Genomic DNA, 24,374 nt, shown 5'->3' with positions numbered 1-24,374 from the left:
TTTCGCTCGGCTTTCTGACCGGCTCAAGGGGTCAATCCCGAGAATTTACAGTCGCTGAGGACGGGCCGTGCGCTGCCGCGCGGACACGGTCCTCTCGGGACAAATGCGATTGACGAGAATACTCGAAGGGAACACTAACTGAACAATTGTTCGGGCGCCAGGTACGCGGAAGTACCGCACTAAAGAACACCAAAGTCTCGTGTTCGCGGAAGTCGAACACGAGCTTCGACTCTTCTCGCAATCGCCGACAGAATTCTACGACACGAACGGCCAGGAGTTCGGACACAGTGGATAACGGGGACAGCCCTCGCGGCAGGACGTTTCTCGCAGGTCGGAAATAAACTCGAAACGATTATGGCTCGAACTAATTTATTCGGTGTCAAATGATAAATTACAGGTGGGCGGCCACGTGGCCGCAACCCGGGAGCCCGCGCTCCTAATACACTATTGCGATGGATCTTCGATCGCGGAGCGCGTTAGTCGAGATTTCGCGATTCTAGAAAGTACGGTACGACGGTACAATGCACGTCTCGCGAGAGACGAGAATTCGCGGGACGCAGATGTACGGCGCAGTTTCGACGGACTGTCGCGAGATTGACGAGCGCACTGAACGGTACTTTACCGAATTCGCTAATATCGAAACTATCCTTTTCCGACACGGCTCCTTAAGGAAGACTTCCGACGAATCGAAGGGGAGACTGCTCGAAAAGGCTCACAGCGTTCTCCAAGAGAACGCGAGCACCAAGCACGAGGCCAAATGCCTCGGCTATCACCAATTGTTCGAGGACGATACGCACTCGCCTCGTCCTCGCACTAAATATCGAGCCAACACTAAAATACGACCGAGGATCACTTGTCGACTTACCGTGGTAGACGTAGGCTCGCCGGACCTTCTACTTCAGGCCGGTAATTCTGCCTTCGGTTCCTACGCTCGCTCGGAAATAACCACCCGCGTCGCGTGTCCGTTGTACTACGGAATTCGGACCTCGGAAGTTCGATGGATCTATGGAAACGACTCGTCTACTCGATAACCAGCGCGACAGTGATCCGCGGATCCGCCTCGACGGAGCGCTTCGATTCTCGATCTCCCCACTCCTTTCGCCCTACCGAAATTCCCTAGGGGCGCACCCGCAACGCGACTACGACTAGCCGCAGGATCGAACTATCCGAACAGGTCGTCGGGCCCCCGACCTTTCCAACACCAACTACCGATCGTCTTACGACGACCGGGGAGGATTAATCCTCCGAGGCGCTCCTCCGCACCACCCTGCCGGAACCGTCTGTAGCCAGGTGAGACGACGGCGGGACCACCAAATAGCTGCTGACCTGCAGTGGCGGCTCCTTTGTCCCAGATCGTCGCCTCCGAGTTTATTAGCTCGTGTGCAGCGGTGCCCCTTGCTACCTCTCCGGATCCGGAATGTTTTTGATTATGGCCAATAGTTCGTCGTCGGCTGATCCTATGATGCGGGGCGCATTGTCGGTATTTGTCGCTCCCTAGGCACGTTCCTGAAAGTGGCCACTCTCGGCGCGTGTAACAGATGGCATTAGGAGCGATCTTCGATCTTATTAACTTCCTTAAGGAGCGCTCAATCTTGCGGGTGGTTTCCGTAATCACTAACGGTCGGTCCGGTCCACTCCCGATACGGTTATTGACCGTTTCTCAAACGGAGAAGTGACGTCGCAGGCTTGCAACGTCACAATATATATATATATATATATATATATATATATATATATATATATCGACACCATGGTGTTCGAATTCGTCCAATCAACTCGATTGAAAGCAGCGCCACCTAAAGGGACGCGAACACATGGCAAAGTATAGAGGATCACGGAGGTGAAGAGGAGTACGGGGGATACAGTACACTGGGCACTCCTTGGCGGCGCTAGCATTGTATTCTACAATCAATTCGGGACAAAAGGCTGTGCAGCTGGCTTATGGCAATACCGCATCCATAGTATATACAGGGTGTCCCACATAAATGGGAACACCTAAATATCTCGGTTATTATTAGTCGTACAAAAAATCTCCACAGAATAAAGTTGTATTGTTTTGTAAAAGTTTTTTCTCAAGGTCATTTTTTTACAAGATTTCAAGGTCATCGATATTTTTTTAAATGGAATGAGGTATTTTATAATACATCAATCGATGCAGCTGGACATTCGTTATAAAAAAAGTACTAACCTATGTATGTCGAAAAGTTAGATGTCCTGAATAGTTCAGGAGATATTTCAATTTAAATAACTCTAAAACACCATTACTGTCGTACTAAAACGTTACACAAGTAAGTAAACACTAACGTCTTAGTACGACAGTAATGGCGTTTTAGAGTTATTTAAATCGAAATGTCTCGTGAACTACTAACTTTTCGACATACATAGGTTAGTACTTTTTTATAACGAATGTCCAGCTGCATTTAATGATGTATTAAAAAATACCTCATTCCATTTAAATAAATATCGATGACCTTGTAATCTTATACAAAAATGACCTTGAGAAAAAATTTTTGCCATCATCAAATTCGCCCCTTGAAACAGTACAACTTTATTCTGAGGAGATTTTTTGTACGACTAATAATAACCGAGATATTTAGGTGTTCCCATTTATAGGGGACACCCTGTATATCAGTGAAACCGTATGAACTGCACGTGGCGCATTAAGGTGAGCGCATACTAGATGGTCGCGGGAAGGCCGCGGATCGTTTCGAGAAGGCAGGGGCCTTGGAGGAAGGGAGCAAGGAGTCCATGCGGCAACAAATCTCTAGCAGGTAGACGGAGAGCAAAGCTCCGCGGCCTTCTCGAGACCCTCTAGTATGCGCTCACCCTTAGGGTGCGTTTATAGTTCGTGTCGCGCGCGACAGCGGGTCATAAATTTCGAGCGGTTCGACGGGCCCGCTGTGCCCCCCGCTGTGCGTGGCACAAAAAAAGGTCTCCGAAGATATCCTACCGCCTTAAAGGAAAGCTATCGGTAGTTTATCTAAACGAACCGTGAAGCCGTAGAGACCTTTTTTTGTGCCTCGCACAGTGGGCCCGTCAACCCCGCTCGAAATTTATGACCCGCTGTCGCGCGCGACACGAACTATAAACGCACCCTTAAGGACTCTTTAGTTTGCTCCGTCTCCGGCGCGCGGACATTTTGGACCCTTTAGTTTGGTGTCCGGTGGGCTGGTCGTAATTCGTGAGGCTCGCACAAAAGCCCAGGGATGCGTACCGCGGACTTACCCTAACCCAAACCCGGTTAACCGAGCGAGGTTTCTCTAACCCACACTAACCCGGAGAGAACGGATCTTAGGGCCCAGAGAGTGCCGGTTAACCCGGTTCCGAGCGGGGTTAACCCGCACAGAGCGGATTTCACAGCTAGAGACACCGGGTTAACCGGGTTACTAGTGAGATAAGATAGATACTTCTAGACAGTTTACTTCAGAGTTTAGAGATATACGAATATATGTACATTAGGGTGGTCCTTATTTTTTGACCAACGAATTTTTTTCACGACGCCCCCCAGAATGGTTCTCTTTGGTGAGAAAAAAATTTGTGCAAAATTTAAGATCGATCGGATAAAAGGATCACGTGGCGCATTTAAATTGAAAATTTTGAAAATTTTGAAATTCATCGTAACTATAAAGTATTATATATCGTTGGATTTGTAATTTTTTTCTAAATAAGAATATGGAAAAATTATATGACCTTAATTTTTAAAAAAATAACGATGACCTTGAAATTTCGAAAATTTGATTTTTAAAAAGAAATTTTTTTATGCCATTATATTTACCATATTGAACAATGCAACTTTTTCCTCTGACATTTTTTCGTAGAACCACAAATAACAGATATTTAAACATATCCATTTATTACCTATGACCCAATATAATTTATTACGTTACCTCCAGATGTACCCCGTGGACCTTAAGTCCACTTTTTTACAATTTTACCTATCTTGAAATTCATAAGCGCACACCCGGGAAACAGATGTAAACCCTCGTTAAAAATTTTATAACAACCCGTACTTAAACTCCCACTCCTATTCCTACTCCTATCCTTACAAGTTTTTCCACCAATTACTTTCAACTCCATCAACCAATCATCACGCTTTTTCAAACAAACGACATCCACACCGAAGTAAGATTTAGATGTATCAGAGAACCACCGATTAGATCTGTCTGAGCTAACGAACTGTAATCATCAGTATCGAGTAAGCGAACATACAACCTCAAGTGTTGTCTTTGATCAACTATCACCTCAACTTACAAAATCGGACTCGTGATCATCGTCGTTCAATCCAGATTTGGCAGACGCGAGACGTTACAGTAGTCATACAGGAAGACTACTCAATTTCTATATAAATTGAGAAGCCCAATGGAAAGTAGAAGTCGCGAAAAACTGTTCTTATTAGAACATGATGAAAATCAGATAATTGACGCTAAGTTGCCATCGAAACGACAAGTTTTAGGAGTGCTATTTTATAATTTGCGGAAAGTGAAATTGAACCTTCGGTCTAGTGCACACCTTGTTGTTAAAGAAGTGGAGGTGTTGTGGGAAAAGGCCAAAATTCCAGTTCAGTTAAACAGTCGCTGCGTCGAGAAATTGGAGTCATTATACCACAAGTGGAAGGTCTTACAAAAGAGTTGTAAACGACGATCCCAGATACAAGATCAACAGGAACAAGAGTTTCTTGATCAATTAGTGATCTTTTAGTAGCGGCGATTATTATAAAAAATTTGTCATTTTACCAACTAATGTGGCCGATCACATGCAAGAGGACATTTCAGATTTTATATCAGACGAAAGCCGAAAATTTTTTAGTAGATTTAATATATTGACAGAATTTTTAAAAAAAGATCCAGTAGTTTGGCAAGATGAAGATTCTTACAAACTAGGTTTAGATATAGTTAAGGCTTTACCTGTGGTCAATGATTCGGCAGAAAGAGCCGTTAAGCTAATACAGGATTACATACAATCAAATTTTAGCTCGCAATGAGGAAGAAAAGCAGTTGGTACTGCAAATGGTAAAAGATTACCGCCAGCAATATCCTGACGCAACGAAAACAACAATAGCGAAAAACATGTAAATCGCACGTCGAGGGTCCGCAGCACAGGCGAACCACACAGCTACCTCCCTCTCAGGGAAACCCAGAGGGGTAGCGTCATAAAATACGCTGGCAGCGCGGGTCCTTACAGCCACTTCGGGTCTGAGGACCCGTTCTTCCAGTGACTTGTCAAGTTTGGATTCTCTCTCTAGATTTTGTATTGTTTGTCTGTTCATTTAATAAAATGCATTCTTGGCGAGCGGCTTCACCATTGATCGGCGTATTATTTGGTGACCCGCTCTGTCCTTGCCATCTTAAAAGCGGATAGTCTTACATTAGAATATAAGAAATAGTTCCTTATCACTATTCTGTAGAATATATTCAAAATATTCATTCACATGTATAGTACAATAGTACAATACAAAATGACATATCTCTGTTATTTGTGGTTATACGAAAAAATGTCAGAGGAAAAAGTTGCACTGTTCAATATGGTAAATATAATGGCACAAAAAAATTTTTTTTAAAAATGAAATTTTCGAAATTTCAAGGTCATCGTTATTTTTTTTTAATTAAGGTCATATAATTTTTCCATATTCTTATTTAAAAAAAAATTACAAATCCAACGATATATAATACTTTATAGTTACGATGAATTTCAAAATTTTCAAAATTTTCAATTTAAATGCGCCACGTGATCCTTTTTTTCGATCGATTTCAAACTTTGCCCAAATTTTTTTCTCACCAAAGAGAACCATTCTGGGGGGCGTCGTGCTTTGTATCTCGATAAAAATTTTTCGCCAAGTATAGCTTAGGACCACCCTAATGTACATGTATTATGGAAAAAAGAGATCCCTCAACAAAATTAATAATTCAATTTGTCTTAATGAACTTAATTATTACTAAATGTATTTACTTACTTTCCCATCGTGGTACGATCGCTTCTGGTGGTAAAGGAACATTTGGCAGCTCTTTTCTTTATAAATTTCTATCCTATGTACGCGGAGCTTCTAAGAATATTTGTTTTACAGAAGCTATGTATTACTTTATTCACCAATGGAAAGTGCATTTGTATTTCCTCCGCTATTCTATGCAATTCATGTGCTACACATGTTGTATGTACCATATTAGGTTAAGATTGGGTTAGGATTATTACATAAACTAAAAAAATCTAAAAACATATGTACATATATTTTGGTATCGTACACGTATATATTTTTTAAGCAAAGATACTTGGGGTGATGGGCAGAAAATTATTTGAATAAAAATTTCGAGGATACTTTAATGAATAAAACCACTAGAAACAGTCCTAATTCTATCGAGTTTAGGTTTTTCGTAATCGGCAGAACGCCACGAATTGGCTCGTGTGACTTTCGTGAGGGCAGCACGGAAAATAAATAAGTTCAGCATTCACTCCTTAGCGGTTTCATGCCGAGCTACCTGGCTGGCCGGGGGATTGCTCGGCCGTGTTTATTGCACTACTATTGTGTTCTGGGCTCAGGCCTCAGGGCTCGACCCTCGGGCGTCGGTCGTGTTCATTGTAGCCTCGAGCTGGCCGAAAGTATTCATGGATGTATTCATTTTCGAAAATAGAATAAAAATAAAGAATAAAAATTTTATTCAAAGTTTCGAATAAATTCTCGACGAATACAAAATTATTCAAATAATTTTTGAATAAAAGATACTTTTGTATTCGAACCTTCGAATAAAGAATAAAAATTTTGTATCTTTTATTCATTACCCAGAATTTTTATTCAAATAAAAATTTTGCCCATCTCTGATTGGGGGGTACTCTGGAAGGTCTTCGGTTTAACGTTTTATTGCGGACAACGGTACATACATTGTCAGTGCCAGTGGAGGGTGGAGGCGCGGTGGGCTTTACCGGTTTTACGAAGCGACGTTTTACCTTTTACTATTTATTACGTTATTGTTATTAGACTTTACCCTTGCGAGTGTTAACTATTTCGGTTTTTTCCATTTTGGCATTATTTCGGTTTCAATACAGCATACTGTCGAGCGGACAGTCGTTAAATTTCGGATGGTGGCCGTAGCAGGCAATATTAAGTTATTGTTATTAGACCTTACCCTAGGGAGTTTTAACTATTTCGGTTTTTTCCATTTCGATGAAACTGATGTGAGATATAGTTCTTCGCTTTTTTCCGAACTCGGTTCGGGTTAGGATTCGCATCCCTGCAAAAGCCAAGCGCTGGGGATCGTGTCTAACCCCAAGGGTAGGCGGACAAACCCCAGGGGTTCCCTGAATCTTTTACTCCCCTCTACACCTCAGGAGATGCCTATGCTAGAGCCGGTCCGGTCGCCGGAGAAATTCCAAGGTCTCCGAAATTTTTCCGGCCGCCGCTCCGGCGTGGCATAGGCAGAATATAACATGCCGTATTTATTAACTTCCCGATTTTATAGGGAAGTTATTGTAATGACCCCGAAAATCGAGAATCGATTTTTTAGCAGGTCTTCACGTTTCATGGTCATTGGAGTCATTTTAGACTATTTTTATCAAAATGTTCGCGCGCGCGCGCGCGCGTGTGTGTGTGTGTGTGCGCGCGTATGTCTGTTTCTATGGTATCAAATTTATCGTTAACGTTTTCTGAAAAAGTAACAACGCGATCAGAATGATGAATGATGCAATCGATGTGCCCCGTCGTAACTTAGAGCTGATTAGATTTTGGTCCATTTTGGTCCAGTAGTTTTTTAGTTTTTTTAGTTTTTTTTCGAAAGAAGTTCATTCAACAATGCAATTTATACGAGACAACGGAAATTTTCCACCAAAGAAACAAACGTAATTACATAAAAATTTTTTTTTATTTATGCAACTAATGCTAATGTTTCCGCTAACAATAATCGAAAATTGTCCCAATGCAAGAGTGAGTTAATCATCTCTACTCCCGAGAATACATTTTCAAAGAATATCGATGAAAGTACAAAGAAAATTTATATTACAATCTGTAAAAAAACAATCAGTTCAAAACGAATTATTAACTGAGATTAAATTGAAAATTAATATAAAATATATGATAATTATTAATAACATTGATGTTGAAAACAGATTGGTTAATGGAGCACACATGCGGAATATTAAAATTTATTACTTTTCAAGAAAATACTAAAATTCCGTCTATATTGTGGTTAGATTTTCAATTGGCCAGAGTAGGAGTGAAAGTAAGAACTCGTTATCGTGATTATATGAAAAATGCAAATATCCATCAAAATTTAACACCAATAATAAAAATATCGAATCATGTAAATATGTCGAGTGAGGAAAAATATCAAATCACCCGTAGTCAATTTCCAGTGGTTCCTGCTGAAGCGATTACGATTCATAAATGTCAGGGACAAACATACGAGAAAGTATGTCTGAATTTTAAAACATCAGAAAAATGAACTTTACAAATATTGTATGTAGAGCTGAGCAGAGTTTCAAAATTGAGCAGTTTATATATTTTGGGACAATTTAAATTAACAGTATCGAAGAAAACCAAGATCAATACTGCAAACCCGGATAATGAGGAGTTGTATCGTTTGCGAAAACCTAATTAAGACAATTTATTTTGCAACATTAGTATGCTATAACAAGGAACCAATCGAGCAACGAGCCTACGATGTTGGTTTGATGCGACGCCATATAGCAAACATTTTGATAAGTAGAAAACTATTGAATTTCCCTCAAAACGTATAATCTTATTAAAACTTACTAAAAATAATGATAATAATATACTGCAACTAACGAATCGGGAAGTTCTTTGTGTGGCTCTTGGAGAGTCACACACCAAATAAAAAACATTAATAGCTGCAGGCCCTACTAGCCATGCGTACCACTAACACTCTCGCAAGAGCAGTCCTACCCGCGAGCGAGCGAAGCGAGCGAGCAAAAACAACCCTACTCGAGAGCGAGTGAAGCGAGCGAGCAACAATAACCCTCTAGTTTAAAAAGCTATTGACTAGAACTTGTCTGAGTTTGTCGTGTCAATAGGTGGCGAATACGTTGTTAAGGAATTTAAACGTTATAACAAAGAGTTTGATTTTTTTGAAAAGTTAGTACAATTATTAATTGATTACATGACGTGGAAAAAGATTTGTGGAAAATGCAATTGGTCGGAATTGCAGAGGAAATACTAACAGTTGTATTTCGCAATTTTTTTGGGGTGGCTCTTTATTGAAAATTTGAAGAGCACGTTGTGTGGATCTATTCCTGGCCAGCGTTTCTCTTGCAAATTATTAGAAAAACATGAAAGAGGAAAAAGTAGTATATACTGTTTTTTATACGCAACGCAACGACATATGTAATTTTTTTGTGTTTATGATATTTTGTTAGATGTAAATCCGTATATTGTACAGCGACCCTCAAGGTCATGCAAGCTCGGAAACGAAAGAAGCATTTTGAATATTTAATACCAATGTGTCTGCAAGTATTTCAAAATGCTTCTTTCGTTTCTGACCTTGCATGACCTTGAGGGTCACTGCACAGTATACGAATGAATTCGACTAGACACGCGATCTCGTGTGATATAAGAAATAATAAAGCATTCTATTTAAAAAAATTGAAGGTCACCTTCGTATCTAACAAAATATCATAAACACAAAAAAATTACATATGTCGTTGCGTTGTGCGTATAAAAAACAGTATGTACTACTTTTTCCTCTTTCATGTTTTTCTAATAATTTGCAAGAAAAACACTGGCCAGGAATAGTGTGAAACACCCTGTAGATCCACACAACGTGCTCTTCAAATTTTCAATAAAGGGCCACCCCAAAAAAATTGCGAAATACAACTGTTAGTATTTCCTCTGCAATTCCGACCAATTCCAATTTTCTACAAATCTTTTTCACGTCATGTTGTCAATTAATTGTACTAACTTTTCAAAAAAATTAAACTCGCGGGGACTAATGTTAAACAAGCCATCGCTCAGTGGGGTGTTTGGCCCGAAATGTCGGGACCTTGCAACTTGCAACGTTGCAATCTATTGGTGTGATTTTTGAGCTGGTACATTATAATTTCGAATGTGGAAGTCCCTTCCAACACGTGTTGGCCACGTGTTTTCCTTCGTGCTTTTGTCGGACGGTAGTCATAAAGTAATTTATGCTCGTCAACGAAACTTATTTTTACGCTACCCTCATTTATACCTGTCTTTACCTGTAATGATATTTATGGACTTAAGGTAACGGACGAACAGGACAACACCTTCTATGTGCAGCTGTTTGTAGTTATTGGGGTGTTTCACATTCCATGTGTACCGTATGAAATTTTTAAATGGTGCGTACAAGGTCAATCAAGTTGCAAAGTATCGTAGTGTAAAATGAACAATTTACTTACTACTTTCCTGTGCATACTCCCCTCTACGTGTATTCTCGAAGACTACATACAATGACTCCCACTAATATTGGGACACTCCAAAAAAGACAATAACTTTTCAAATATTGGACTATACGATTTGAGCTTTTTTAGAAAGCCAGATCAATTAGTTTACTACAGGACGTGAAAGGAAATTTTTTCTTTTTTACGTGGGCCTATATTGAAAATTTAAAACATACGTTTTGTAGATCTGTGTCAATTCTGAAAATTCCGTCAAAATCGGTCGATGTTGCAATAAGCTGCAAACGTTCAAAGATGTTGAAAATTTCAATTTTTCACGAATTTTAACCGATTTCGATGAAACTTTCACAATTGACACAGACCTACAAAACGTACTTTTTAAATTTTCGATATAGGCCCACATAAAAAATTGTAAAATGCAACTTTTAGTATTTTTTCTACAATTCCGATCAATTGCAATTTTTTTAAAAATTTCTTTTCCCATGCTGTAGTAAACTAATTGTTCTAGCTTCACAAAAAAGTGAAAATCGTATAGTAGAATATTTAAAAAGTCATCGTCTTTTTTTGAGCGTCCGAATATTAGTGGGAGTCGCTGTATGTAGCATTTTTACATTTATTTTCCTCCGGAGAAGTCGGGGCGCCTACAAATTATTTTACAGTCAACACATGTTGCCCGAGAAAGTGCCGACTTCCAACTCAATAGTAATGAACTGTGATACACCTCTCCATAGAGAACAGCCCCGGGAACGGCACATAAACAAAGCGAGCCTATCGCTAAGTCTTGCTATCATCCCCACCACAGCCCCGCGCCTGTAGCCCCAATGTTTTGACTTTGACGTTGGACGCTTCGTATTGTATATCCAACGAAAGAACAGTACCGTTTCGCGCAGCTTGGAAGATGGTGGGGCGCAGCGAGCCTATCATCTCTCACTTCCCACTTTCTTGAACCAATTAGGGCGAAGATGCGCAGCGACGAACGAAAACTGTTCTTCACACGGTACTGTTCTCTCCTTGGATAGAGTATAGTATGTGTGGCCGCTGTAGCCAATATTTCGACGACAGCCGAAAGTGCGTGTGAAACGAGGTCTGCCTCCTCCACTCTGATCCAATCGGCCGCGCGTTCGTACCTAGACACGTCCTGCCTGGGAACCTTATTCTCAGGCTCGTATCAATACAATGTCAACAGTTCGGACCCATACGAGATGGCGCCTTGCCAGTCCCTACAATCGCGTAGTAGTGGGCGGTAGCGGTTTATTATATCTGAACCCACTGCGCTGTTCCCCCATCGTTCGTACTTACGGGGCAGTGTATTGGACTACTTGTTGGACATAAACAAATTGAAAATGTTTTTCACTACGTGGAAGGTGTAATGTCTAAAGAATATTCAGCAATTTTATTCACCCGAAACAACGAACAATTCAAACCTAACAGCTGTTTGTAGTTACTGGAGTATTTCACATCACATGTGTGTCGTATGAAATTTTTACATGATGCGTACAGTTGCAAAGTATCGTAGTGGGCGAAATGACACTATTGGTTTCCCTAAAATGAACATTTTGTAACAGACCTGTACCGTACAGGCCTGTTACTATACAGAACGTAAACCGGATCATACCGGTTACAACCAAACCGAGATCAACCGTCGTTCAGTTCTTGGAACAAACCGCCGTACCCCCGTCGTCGCTCCGAGACGCGAATCACCGCATCGCGCTACCACTCTCACCACTATTCACGAGCTATAAAAGCCGCCACGGCTAGAGCTCGGCGCGGCATTCGTGATCCAGAGAGCACGGCGTGTCGCCACTCTCTTCCTCGGCCACGGTGTGTCACCAGCCGAATCCTGACTCCAAGAGCACGGCGTGTCGCCACTCTTTCCCGCAGCCACGGTGTGTCACCAGCTGAATCCTGATCCTGAGAGTACGGCGTGTCGCCACTCTTTCCCGCAGCCACGGTGTGTCACCTGCTGAATCCTGATCCTGAGAGTACGGCGTGTCGCCACTCTATCCCGCAGCCACGGTGCGTCACCAGCTGAATCCTGAATCCGAGAGTACGGCGTGTCGCCACTCTATCCCGCAGCCACGGTGTGTCACCAGCTGAATCCTGATCCAGAGAGTACGGCGTGTCGCCACTCAATCCCGCAGCCACGGTGTGTCACCAGCTGAATCCTGATCCAGAGAGTACGGCGTGTCGCCACTCTATCCCGCAGCCACGGTGTGTCACCAGCTGAATCCTGATCCAGAGAGTACGGCGTGTCGCCACTCTATCCCGCAGCCACGGTGTGTCACCAGCTGAACCCTGTTCACTTGCATTAGCCTTACATTTCTGTACACCGATAAAGAGTCCGTTCCCGACCGATTTCGCGTCGTAATCGATCTCCAAGCACCGCGATCATCGTAAACATATTTTGCGTCCCGCACTCTCGCGATCGCGGTATAATGAAACTCGCTGGCAGCGAGCGTACGTTAATCTAAAATTCCACGTGTCTTTATTTCTACGCACCCAGTACTTCCTAATCCCGACTATTCTCTCCGCCGTATACGAATCCTGGCGCGGCGAGCAAATCAGCAACGGAGGGAACCCTGATCCAGATCCAGATCGAGACTCAATCAAGACCGGGAACAAGACCCGTTACAATTTTATTATTTTCCGGTGTATCCGAAATAATTTTTGATATCATATGTGTATTAGGTTGGAAGGAAAGAGTTATGGCGCATTTTAAATAAGCAAGTAATTTTACTTGTATATCGAAAACACATGTTGCTAATTAGTCATTGAGATACGGGAATTGACAGGTAACCTGAATGATGGCAACAAGTTGTTACGAACAATGAAAAAAGAACGGTATTTCAAAGAGCAAGAATCGTAGAATACGACCATATATTTAAACATTTTTTCACACTAGATCCCGTGGAAAATTTGCAAAACAAAGATATGTCTCTAATATATTTTCTAGCAATTATTTTAAATCATTATTTAAGAAGAATTCACCAAGCGGTAGGAACGTTTCCGTCTTCCATGATGTTATAAAGGAGACCTACCGATAGTTTACCTAAGGAGTTGTAGAGCACATAAAAACCTTTTTTTTGTGCCACGCACAGCAGGCAGCCGCGATCCCCGTCGAGAGTTTATGACCTGACGGCTGCGGCCCGGCGCGAAAAAAAATTTCGGAGAGAAACCGGACCGGTACCTCCGATGTCCGTCGCCCTATCCTTAAGCATTGGGGCCGGCCGGAGGCTGTGGCAAACTAAAGGGTCCTTAAAGAGTCCTTTAGAGCGACACCCGTATCAATAGGTTCCCAGGATTGGGTACGCGCCTGAGCTGCCTCGAGGACTATAGCCGTCACGGGGAGCGAGACGCGCGGCCGGGAAGGAGGCGTAGCGAGCCGAACTTTGTTACTAAATAAGTAACAAATGGACAATTTAAAATTTTATTTTAAGACAACAAAATTGAAACAATTAATTAAAAAATGGGCGAAATTTCCGTTTACGTCCGTTGTCAGAATTGGATGAAATTTTGGAAATAGGTTCCTTTTTGTCTAAAATGATGATTATCAGAACGATTTTTGGCGACTCGAAAAAAAATTTTTTGTCATTTCAACGTCACTCCCTACCTTACCGACGCCACTCCTGTATTTTCGTATGCGTATCTCCGCCCCCACCCCTACCACCTAATCCTAACTAATTCTGATCGCATAATCTTCTCATTGTAGATATTCAATTAATTGATTTAATAATTGGAATTTTGAAAACATTTTATATTAACACATTACCGAACGGTGATTATTGCATAATTTTGAAAAATCTATGGTACGTAGGTAAATACTTTTTAATGGCACCTTGAATAGCAACAGCAATTTTCATTGTGAACTAACAAGTTACCCTCAATAACGTCATCTAATAGTTTCATTTAAGATTGCAATGTAAAAGAAAATTTCTATGCTTTCTTTTGGTACAGCATAATTATTGAAAATCCTATTAATAAGCTTCCGGTATGTAAAGTGTTAATTTCCAAAATGTACATATTTAATATCTTCAATTCATTGCAAAAATGGACCATCACCAGCTTTGTTGACCTCATAGCGCCATAAAAATTCACACATGTGATCTATGATTGAATCATCCTTAATGCCACCTCACAGACTTAAGGTCTGTGGCAGAGTTAGGCATTAATCGATTAAAATTTTAATCATGATTGATTGATTAATGTATGCGATTAAAAAAAGAAATCGTCGAAAAATCGGCGATTGAATCAATCGATTGAATCAATCGATTGATTTAATCATCAATCGTTGATTTAAAAAAGGAATCATCGAAAAAAACATAAAAGCACGTAAGCAAAATTTGTATTATGTACCAAATGACAATACACCTAAACTCAGTTTACATTTTTTCAGTATTCATACAGTTCTGATTACGTATTTCATTTCGAAATTTCAGCAGTTAATCATTAATCAATTATCCGATTGACGATTAATAATCGTTAATCGCAATTAACGATTAATAAGTGTTTAATCGTTAACCACAATTAACGACTAAACGAGGAGATTAATTGTTAATTGCGATTTGTTAGGAATTGGTATCTAAATGATTGAATACGCTAGAGAATTCTTTTCAAAACTGTTTTATTCAACAGCGCGGAAGGACGATCTAGACAGTTCGACTAGTGGACTCGAAGTGAGGAAAAGAATGTAGCAGGGGCGAAAGAGAAAATCTTTCGTCCACTTGAAATAAAGAAAAACCCAAGGCTGCATCGTTTATTGCCCTGGCCCTCGGGTACGGCAAATACCAGGCCTATGGGTCCGATGACATCTGGTCTGTTATTCTAAGATACAGAAACTGCAGTGTTTCTCATGGACAACGAAATTCATTTTTGCTCTTTTGGCAGTTGTATTATTATTGCCAATAATCCAACACGATTAACGATTGAAGTAGAAATTTAGTCGTCAATTGTCGATTAAATTTTTGCCCAACTCTGGTCTGTGACCACATCTACTTAGGCTCTAGGTTGACATTAAAATAGTAAAAAAAAGTTGGTAAGGTAGGGACTGTCATTGAACATGGCTGTTGAACAGTAAATGAGGATTTACTGTAATAGTTTTGGCCACAAAAAGGGGGCTCCCGGACCACTGTGTGACGTGAAGTTCGATAAACGGTATCGTGTGTGGGCCGTTTTACCGCAACCAACAACTGAGGATAGCGTATGCTTTCGTTGTACCGATCAGATTTTTGCTGGTGATAGACGAAAGAACGGATAAAGTCAAGGTGAACTTGGACGGACGCGTTGCGCTTCTGCTTCGCGAGGCCGACTGTCTAGCCAAATTGAAACTGGATATTCCGATCGTGGCGTTGACGCTTTTAGCAAAGAAGGATCATTTCACTTTGATCACGGATTCCCTTCAATTGATGATCGATAATTTTGTGTCAACGGCGAAGCGAGTGAAACTGGAAGTCAGGCCGCTTTTGCTGCCGCATTTGGTTCGTGTCGCAACTTTACTGGAACCTGGAATAGTCTCCTTGACCTGGACCAATCCGGAGTGGCAGGATTTTTATCAGAACACGACGGAGCAGATCAAGGATTTTGATGTTCTAATCACGAGAGTTCACGACGTGTATGACAACAGGTATGGACCGACAGTTATCAAGTTAATCGATCTCTAGTTAATCAGCGACTTTCATTTACAAAAATCAAAAGATTAAACATTAGGAACTGTTATATTTAATCGTTTCGTTGTAAAACATTTATATAGAGTAATATAATAATGTCTTCATTCTTCATATGTTCATGCACGATACATACATGTTCAACGATACATACATCCGGAACGTGATGCAATATTAGATACAGTCACTCACAAAATGCATGGCACACTTATAAACCAGAATAACGTTTTTTATCAATCGACCAAACTATTTCAATTTTTCTGACAGGCTAAAAGGATTAGTTTACGAGAGAAATTGCATTCAGTCAAAATCACGAAAAAGTAGCGAAATTCGCTTTTCCCAACTTCTTTATTTAGACTTGTGACGAAAATTTATAACAAATGTATTTTTTAGATTCCAATAAGTTATACAGGGTGGGGCAATAACTATGTCCACCTTGAATATCTCCGTTATTTGCAACAATATGGAAAAATGTTATCAACAAAAATTGCACGGTATGGGTGGAGGCATAGAGGAGATTCCAAGGTAACCTTGATTTTTTTTAATGGAATGTCCTATTTTTTATACCATAGATCGATAGAGTATCAAATTCTGAGTATAAAAGTGTTGACCTTCATATGTCCCAAACCTCACAGTTAACGAGATATTATCCAAAGAAGAATGGAAATGATTTCGATAATATCTCGTTAACCATTCGATTTAGGAAATATGGAGGTCAATACATTTTTACTCAGAATTCGATAGTCTATCGATTCGTGATACAGAAAGTAGGTGCTTCCATTAAAAAATTCAAGGTGACCTTAAAATGTCCTCTATACCTCCACCCACGCAAAAAATGTTTTTGTCACGATATGCTCCCCTCTATGCCGTGTAAGTGTTGTATACAATTTTTTCATATTATTACACATAACGGCAATATTCAAAGTGGACATACTTATTGCCCCACTCTGTATACAAAACTTACGCGGTATATACATACATATGTCTCCACCTACGCAAAAAATGTTTTTTGTCACAACATGTCCCCCCTGTACCGTGCAATTTTTGTTGATAACATTTTTACATATTGTTGCAAATAACGGAGATATTCAAGGTGGACATAGTTATTGCCCCACCCTGTATACAATAGTATACATGCTGAAAATTCCATCGAAATTGGTCGATTGGTTTAGGAGTTATAATCGATTAAAAATGGTAGAAATGGTAGAATGGTAGAAAAAGTACCTGTATTTTTAGTCAACCCAACACCATGTTCCTTCGAATTTCTCTAAAATTAAGTAAAACGTAGTGCATTTCATTGACTCTGAATATACAAACTGAGTCAAAATGCGTGGAAAGTACAGTAAGTGCTGATTCAGTACACTAAACCAATATGAGAAATTCATATAAAGGAGTCGGGAGCGAACCGTCACGAGGACAGGACGTGTTTATTGTCTCGTGCTCGCGAGTGTTGTGCTTACTAATTCTTATACAGTGCTTGTGCGAAGACAGTGACGTGAATTGTGCTCTCAAGAAGGAAAGACGCATACGAGGCGTCCCCTGCCTCCAAGGCCTAGGTAGGCGTCTCTGACTACAGGGGCGTTCCTACTAAAAAACACGAATCTGTAACGATGTTACCCACCACACAGAAAACTACCAAAGGAATGACATATGCACAAATGGCCCACCAATCCACCTTCCCCACTAAGGAATATGCGATAGTGCTGGACTCAATCGATGGAATTCCTGTAGAGGAATATACTAAAGCGATTGGAGAACTAACACATCCCCAAAATGTTCGATTTGCTCCACTTATCTCTCACGGTCGGGTGTGTATATATATGAGTGACAAGGAGGCAGCCGACAAGCTTACCGACAACAACATGAAGGTAAACATTGGACACCACGTTCTAGGAATCCGACCGCTAATCACTAAAGCCAAACGAATCATACTATCCAACGTGTGTCCCGTAATTCCTTACTACGTTATCGAAGAAAAATTCCACAAATTAAATATCCAATTATCGTCGCAAATTACTTTTGTCAGACTGGGCATTACTGATCCCAATTTCAGTCACGTCCTAAGTTTCCGAAGACAGGTCTACATTTCTCCTGACGACATCTCAAAAATACCGGAAAATATACAGGTAACATATGACGATACCAACTACTGGATATACATATATCTCTACAGGCGAGATCTCCTGCTTCGGAGATCTCGGACGCTCTCCCACAAGATAATAGAACACCTCCTACATTGGATCGCCAAGAAGACACAACAGCCACTAAAAGGCCAGACCAAACCCCCTCACTACCAAACGTGAACGCATCCCACTTAAATTAAATAAAAAAACCTTACGATCCTAACTATACCCTTCTCACACTGCGCCCACCACCCAATGCAAAGAGGACACGCTCAAAACTCTCCCTATCATCTATTATAAGCTCTGCTGATCCTAACCCGGATGTGACCGTGACTGACACCGCGCATGAAAATGTTTCGGAGAGAAAGGCTAAAAAATCAAGGAAACTCAAAAAAACGGACACTTCCTTCGAAGAAGTTTGCAACAAATTATTTCCAGCCGCAGACTTCATAAAAGACAACGCACAAAAACTACCGTTAGACTGAAAAAAAACGCCAAATTCCTACTTGAAACGTATGACAACCCTAACATACCATCTACTGCTGCGAAATACACCGAAAATATTCAGGCTCTAATTGATATGCTAAGGAATCTAAGAGATCTCCTCAAGGAACGATCCCTCAAAAGCCGCATTACCAGAATGATAAAACGCTTGAGGACCTTTACCCTCAATACAGAAGAGGAATCCAGCGGAAGCCTTCGCGACGACTTTACCCTGGAAACTGACTAATTCACACGCAAAGTCAAGCTTTCACGACGATCTTTGGAACACATCATAATCCAATATTCTTCATGGCCTCTCAGCCGTCACCACTCCGCATCTTTTACTGGAACGCCAGAAGTCTCCGACCAAGGACACCAGAAATCCAAGCTATTTTAACTAAATTAGATATCCTTATCCTTGTTGAAACGTGGCTAACCTCCAACGACAACATCAGTTTTCCAGGCTTCATATCATTCAGAAAAGACAGAGCGCTCTCACGAGGGGGAGGTATCTTGGTTCTTATTCGAAAAAATATTGCATTTGTTGAGATCGAAAATGTTACCTCTCCAGATGAAACTGTCGAGCTATGTGGCATTCGTTTCAACAAGGTTAATCCCGTAATAGATCTTTTTGTTTGTTATAGAGCCCCCGGTCTCCCTCTTTCCCAAGCTCAATAGGACCAAATTGTTGGTAACATTGACAATGATCGTCACTGCATTCTTGTTGGTGACTTCAATGCTCACCACACGATGTGGAACTGCAATTCAACGGACTGTAACGGCAAAAGATTCTATAATGCCATTGATTCCGGTGATCTCTTTTTGCACAACAGCAATTCGTATACCCACATTAACCTACATAACAATACCAAATCTAATATTGATCTGATACTCTCTACCATGAACCTTAGTGACATAATTGAAACTAACGTGTCGGATGAGACCTGGGGTTCAGATCACTTCCCAATTTACATTAATATTAATACTAGCAAAAATTTTTACAGTAAGAAATCATTTAAGCTCAAATCAGTTCGCACAGATTGGAGTAAGTTTTTGGACTTTCTTGAAAACAGTTACGCAGAATTCTTTCCAAGCAATTACGATTTTTCTCCCAGCGCTAAATACAAATTCTTTACGAGTATTATTACAGAAGCTATTCAATTCAGTACCCCTAAAAGAAGAAACGCAAACACCCCCCATAAAAACCCAGTTCTCTGGTGGGATTCTGAGTGTGATAAAATCAAAAGACTGCGTAGAGCATCCTACAAAAAATGGACGCATACAGGAGATCTTGCCGATCTAATAGAGTATAAGAGAACCGCGGCCCTCGCCACTAACAAGGAGAGTGCAAGGTCGATGCCCCTCCGATTTGACTGACAAGGAGAGGCCGCGGCCTTCGGGTCACCGATCTCGTTGAGACTTCGCACACTTATAGAGTTCGTTCTCCTGTTTACGAATATATACCATTATAGGGTCAGACGCTCAATAGTTTTTGAGATATTGACGATTAAAGTTTTATTGCTCACCTTAAATACAATATTTTTTGTAGATAATACCAAGAGCCGGCGTGGCGTGATGGTAGCGTGTGAACTTCTCACGCGGATGGCCAGAGTTCAAATCCTGTCAAGTGAATCGATTTTTTTTTCATTTTACTTTATTTTTTATTCATGAAACATTTACCCCGATGTATGTGTATGATATTAATTTCAATCAATTCGAATTCACGCATAAAATTGCATTATCTCTATTTTTTAAATAAAATACTCTAATTGTAAATCGGTACTTATTATTATACGCGTTGAAGAAAAAAAATTCAAATGCAATCTTCTCACAAGAAAATTCAAAATTTATCACGGCGAACACCAATGGGTAAGTATTGTAACCCGATGTTTACAAACCGCGTCGTGCTCTCAAGAGTTTCGCCGAACTCGAGAGGTTCCCTGATCTCTGTTTATGTTGACTGTTTATATCCAAATGATGCAATTCACTAGTTCCGAACTGCATCTTTCGAGTCAGTTGATCAGTCTGTTTTGTTCCACAGTGAAATCGAGAGGTTCTTATAAAAATGAATACGCGAGCGTCTACATCGAGATGTTCATCTCGTAGTGTTTCTGGCGCGAGTGAAAATGCATGCATAAGTGATACAAGTGCGATTCTTGAAAATCAGAAACAATATTTAAAGGATGCTTTTATATATGCGGAAAGCCTCCTGCGAAATGAAAATTTAATTGCGGCGGAAGGATCGTCTGTAATTTCTCATGCAGCGATAGCAATAGGCGAAAAAATATTTGAACTCGTTGTCGATATGATACAGCAGCATGAAATAGTTACAGAGGAGGATCTCATTTGTAATTATGAAATAGATAGGGAAAATGTATTTACGAAAATTACACGTGACGATTCTATTGAAGATGAGTGGTCTGACACGGAAGAAAAGATGGAGAAAACAGAAATTGTGCCGCTAGATGTGAAAATAAAAACAGTTACTATTGCTCGTCGTCATCCATTATGGTCTTTAAAATCACTCCGATCAAAAGGAAGTAGATTGTTGAAAAGAAAAGAAGATCTACTTCGCTGGGAGAAACAAATTAAAGAAGGAGGGACCATATTTGAAAAATATTATGCGATTGATAAGTGGACGTACGACCGATTTCAAGAAGCTCGTGCAAGTTGTCAACAGGTAACTACGAGACACCTCCAAGAATGGGCACTGGCAGGAGCACATCAATATCAATCCACAAATTTTCATTTTAAAGCTGGTCACACTTGGGTAACGAATTTCAAATTAAAACACGATATCCGACAGAGAAAAATCACGAAGTACGTTACTTCACAAGAAGCAAAAAATTTTGACGAAATACTGCAGGCCGCCGAAAATTTTCGTAAAATAGTAAAGTGTATGACCCCGCAATTTAATTTAAATTATATAATTAACACGGATCAAACAGGATGTCAATACCAGTCAACATTCGGAAGGACAATGACATATAAGGGAGAAAAAACTGTAGTTGTAAATAAAAGAAATATCTCAAAAACCACGCATACATATACAGCGCAGTACAGCATCACAATGGCAGGAAAACTGTTACCGCATGTATTCTTATGCATGCAAGAACCTTCAGCAAAATTCGGACCACTTGTACAGAAAAAAGTAAATGAGCTTACGTCACATCATAAAAATATAATAGTAACTTGTTCAAAATCCGGAAAATTAACACAGGATATATATAAAGACTTCCTAAAATTGGTATTGCAACCTTATGTAGAAGAAAACAAATTTCTCTTGTTAATCGATTCCTGGGGAGGACAGACAAATGTGGGAATGTATGACGATTTATTTGTGACGGAAGAAGGAGACACCACCTGTACTCTACGAATAATTCCGCCTAAATGTACACCGCTAGTACAACCTTGCGACGTGTACTTTTACAGGCAAATTAAAAATTTTTTAAAAAGAATACAAAACTGTACCTATTTAATCGAAAACAATCGAGAAATTTCAAGAAGAGAAGATGCCATTAAAATACATTCCCTCATACACACCCAATTGTCAGCAGTAATTTTTAAGCCTATGTTGCAATACGCATGGTTCGCCGCTGGACTATCCGACGATAGAGAAATTTTTGAAAACGTGAATCAGGTGTGCTTCCCAATGGAAATGTTAAAAAACAAATGTTCATGTGGTGAAAGTGCATTAATACGATGTGCAAGATGCTTTGCTTTTCTATGTTTTGTTTGCTTCTACGACAAATACCACTGCTGCACATAACAATAACTGTAAGTATTCTATTATAACTATTCTACTTCTGTTAGTATTATAGAATTATTGTGCGTGAAATCGAATTGATTGAAATTAATATCATACACATACATCGAGGTAAATGTTTCATGAATAAAAAATAAAGTAAAATGAAAAAAAAATCGATTCACTTGACAGGATTTGAACTCTGGCCATCCGCGTGAGAAGTTCACACGCTACCATCACGCCACGCCGGCTCTTGGTATTATCTACAAAAAATATTGTATTTAAGGTGAGCAATAAAACTTTAATCGTCAATATCTCAAAAACTATTGAGCGTCTGACCCTATAATGGTATATATTCGTAAACAGGAGAACGAACTCTATAAGTGTGCGAAGTCTCAACGAGATCGGTGACCCGAAGGCCGCGGCCTCTCCTTGTGAAACTTTGTAAAGTTATAGATCTCGTTCTCCTGTTAACGTGTATACCCCATTATAGCCGCAGATACTCAGTAGTTTTTAAGATATTTATAATTAAAGGTTTTCATTATCATGAATATTGGTTTTATTTCCATGTATATCAAGTACCGATGTGGCTTGGAGGTCGCGTGCCGGAATAGTACGCCGTTGACCAGGGTTCGATTTCTTGTCGGTCAGAGTTTTTTTTATCAATTAAACTTTCCTTATTTGTTTGTACTACTATAATACTATTATTTCTTATAGTGATACTGCTCTTCACATGCAAAAATTAATATTTAATTTTAATAAAGCATAACATGGAAATAATGCATTACATGCATAAAATAACTATAGACATAAAGTTAATACTCCCAAGCATTATTACATGCAGCAATGGTACTTATCATAAAAACATGAAAAGCAAAGCACACAAAAACATCTGGCACATCCAATAAATGCAGGTGCATTACATGCACATTTGCTTTTGTTTATTTCTATTGGGAAACACATTCAAAAGGAACTTTTGGGCCCATTGTGAAAAAAGATGGATGAACTTACAGCACAATGCAGTATCGTTTCAATTTCATGTTCCAAATCAGGAAAATTAACAAAGGACATATACAAATTATTTTTGACAACCGTAGTACAACCCTACGTGAAAGATGAAAATTTTTTGCTGCTTGTCGATTCCTGGGGAGGACAAACAGATTTACAATTGTATGACGAATTATTCGTAAACAATGGAGGACTTTGCACATCAACAATTAAAATTATTCCCCCCAAATGTACACCTCTCGTCCAGCCGTGTGATTTGTATTTCTACCGGCAAATTAAGAATTTTTTAAAAAGAATACAAAACTGCAATTATCTGATTGAAAATAAAAGAGAGATAGTAAGCAGGGAAGACGCAATAAAAATACACTCGCTCATACATCGGCAATTGTGTGCACCCATTTTTAAACCCATGCTTGAATAGGCATGGTTTGCATCAGGATTGTCAATAGAACGGGAAATTTTTCAAAATGTAAGTCAGGTGTGTTTCCCAACAGAAATAAACAAAAGCAAATGTGCATGCAATGCACCTGCATTTATTAGATGTGCCAGATGTTTTTGTGTGCTTTGCTTTTCATGTTTTTATGATAAGTACCATTATAATAATGCTCGTGAGTATTAACTTTATCTCTATAGTTATTTTATGCATGTAACGCATTATTTACATGTTATGCTTTATTAAAATTAAATATTAATTTTTGCATGTGAAGAGCAGTATCACTATAATAAATAATAGTATTATAGTAGTACAAACAAATAAGGAAAGTATAATTGATAAAAAAAAACTCTGACCGACAAGGAATCGAACCCCTGGTCAACGGCGTACTATTTCAGCACGCTATTGTCCGACCGCCGAGAGTTGGCACAAGAAACTCGTAGGTACCACGTGACGCCCCTACTACGCGCTACACGTCTTCCGCGATTGGCCGAATCGCTTGACGAAGGCAGCAAACGAGCGTCGTGAGTGTGACTGCAACAAAGCGATGTGGCGACGCCAGCTCA

The 24,374-nt window shown here is 40.0% G+C and overlaps 1 long non-coding RNA gene across 1 annotated transcript; it reads left to right on the top strand.

The window, feature by feature from the left end:
- Positions 1 to 20,068: 20,068 nt before the first annotated feature.
- Positions 20,069 to 22,777, top strand: LOC143211254 (uncharacterized). The gene is made up of 3 exons (XR_013009424.1): positions 20,069 to 22,399; positions 22,560 to 22,653; positions 22,734 to 22,777. It is a non-coding gene; the product is annotated as an uncharacterized LOC143211254 (long non-coding RNA).
- The last annotated feature ends 1,597 nt before the right edge of the window (positions 22,778 to 24,374 follow it).

The sequence above is a fragment of the Lasioglossum baleicum genome, chromosome 8 (genome assembly GCF_051020765.1).
Source record: "Lasioglossum baleicum chromosome 8, iyLasBale1, whole genome shotgun sequence".
In the NCBI taxonomy this organism is placed as follows: domain Eukaryota; kingdom Metazoa; phylum Arthropoda; class Insecta; order Hymenoptera; family Halictidae; genus Lasioglossum; species Lasioglossum baleicum.
The sequence above is the reverse complement of the archived record's forward strand: the minus strand, read 5'-3'. Positions and strand labels throughout refer to the sequence as shown.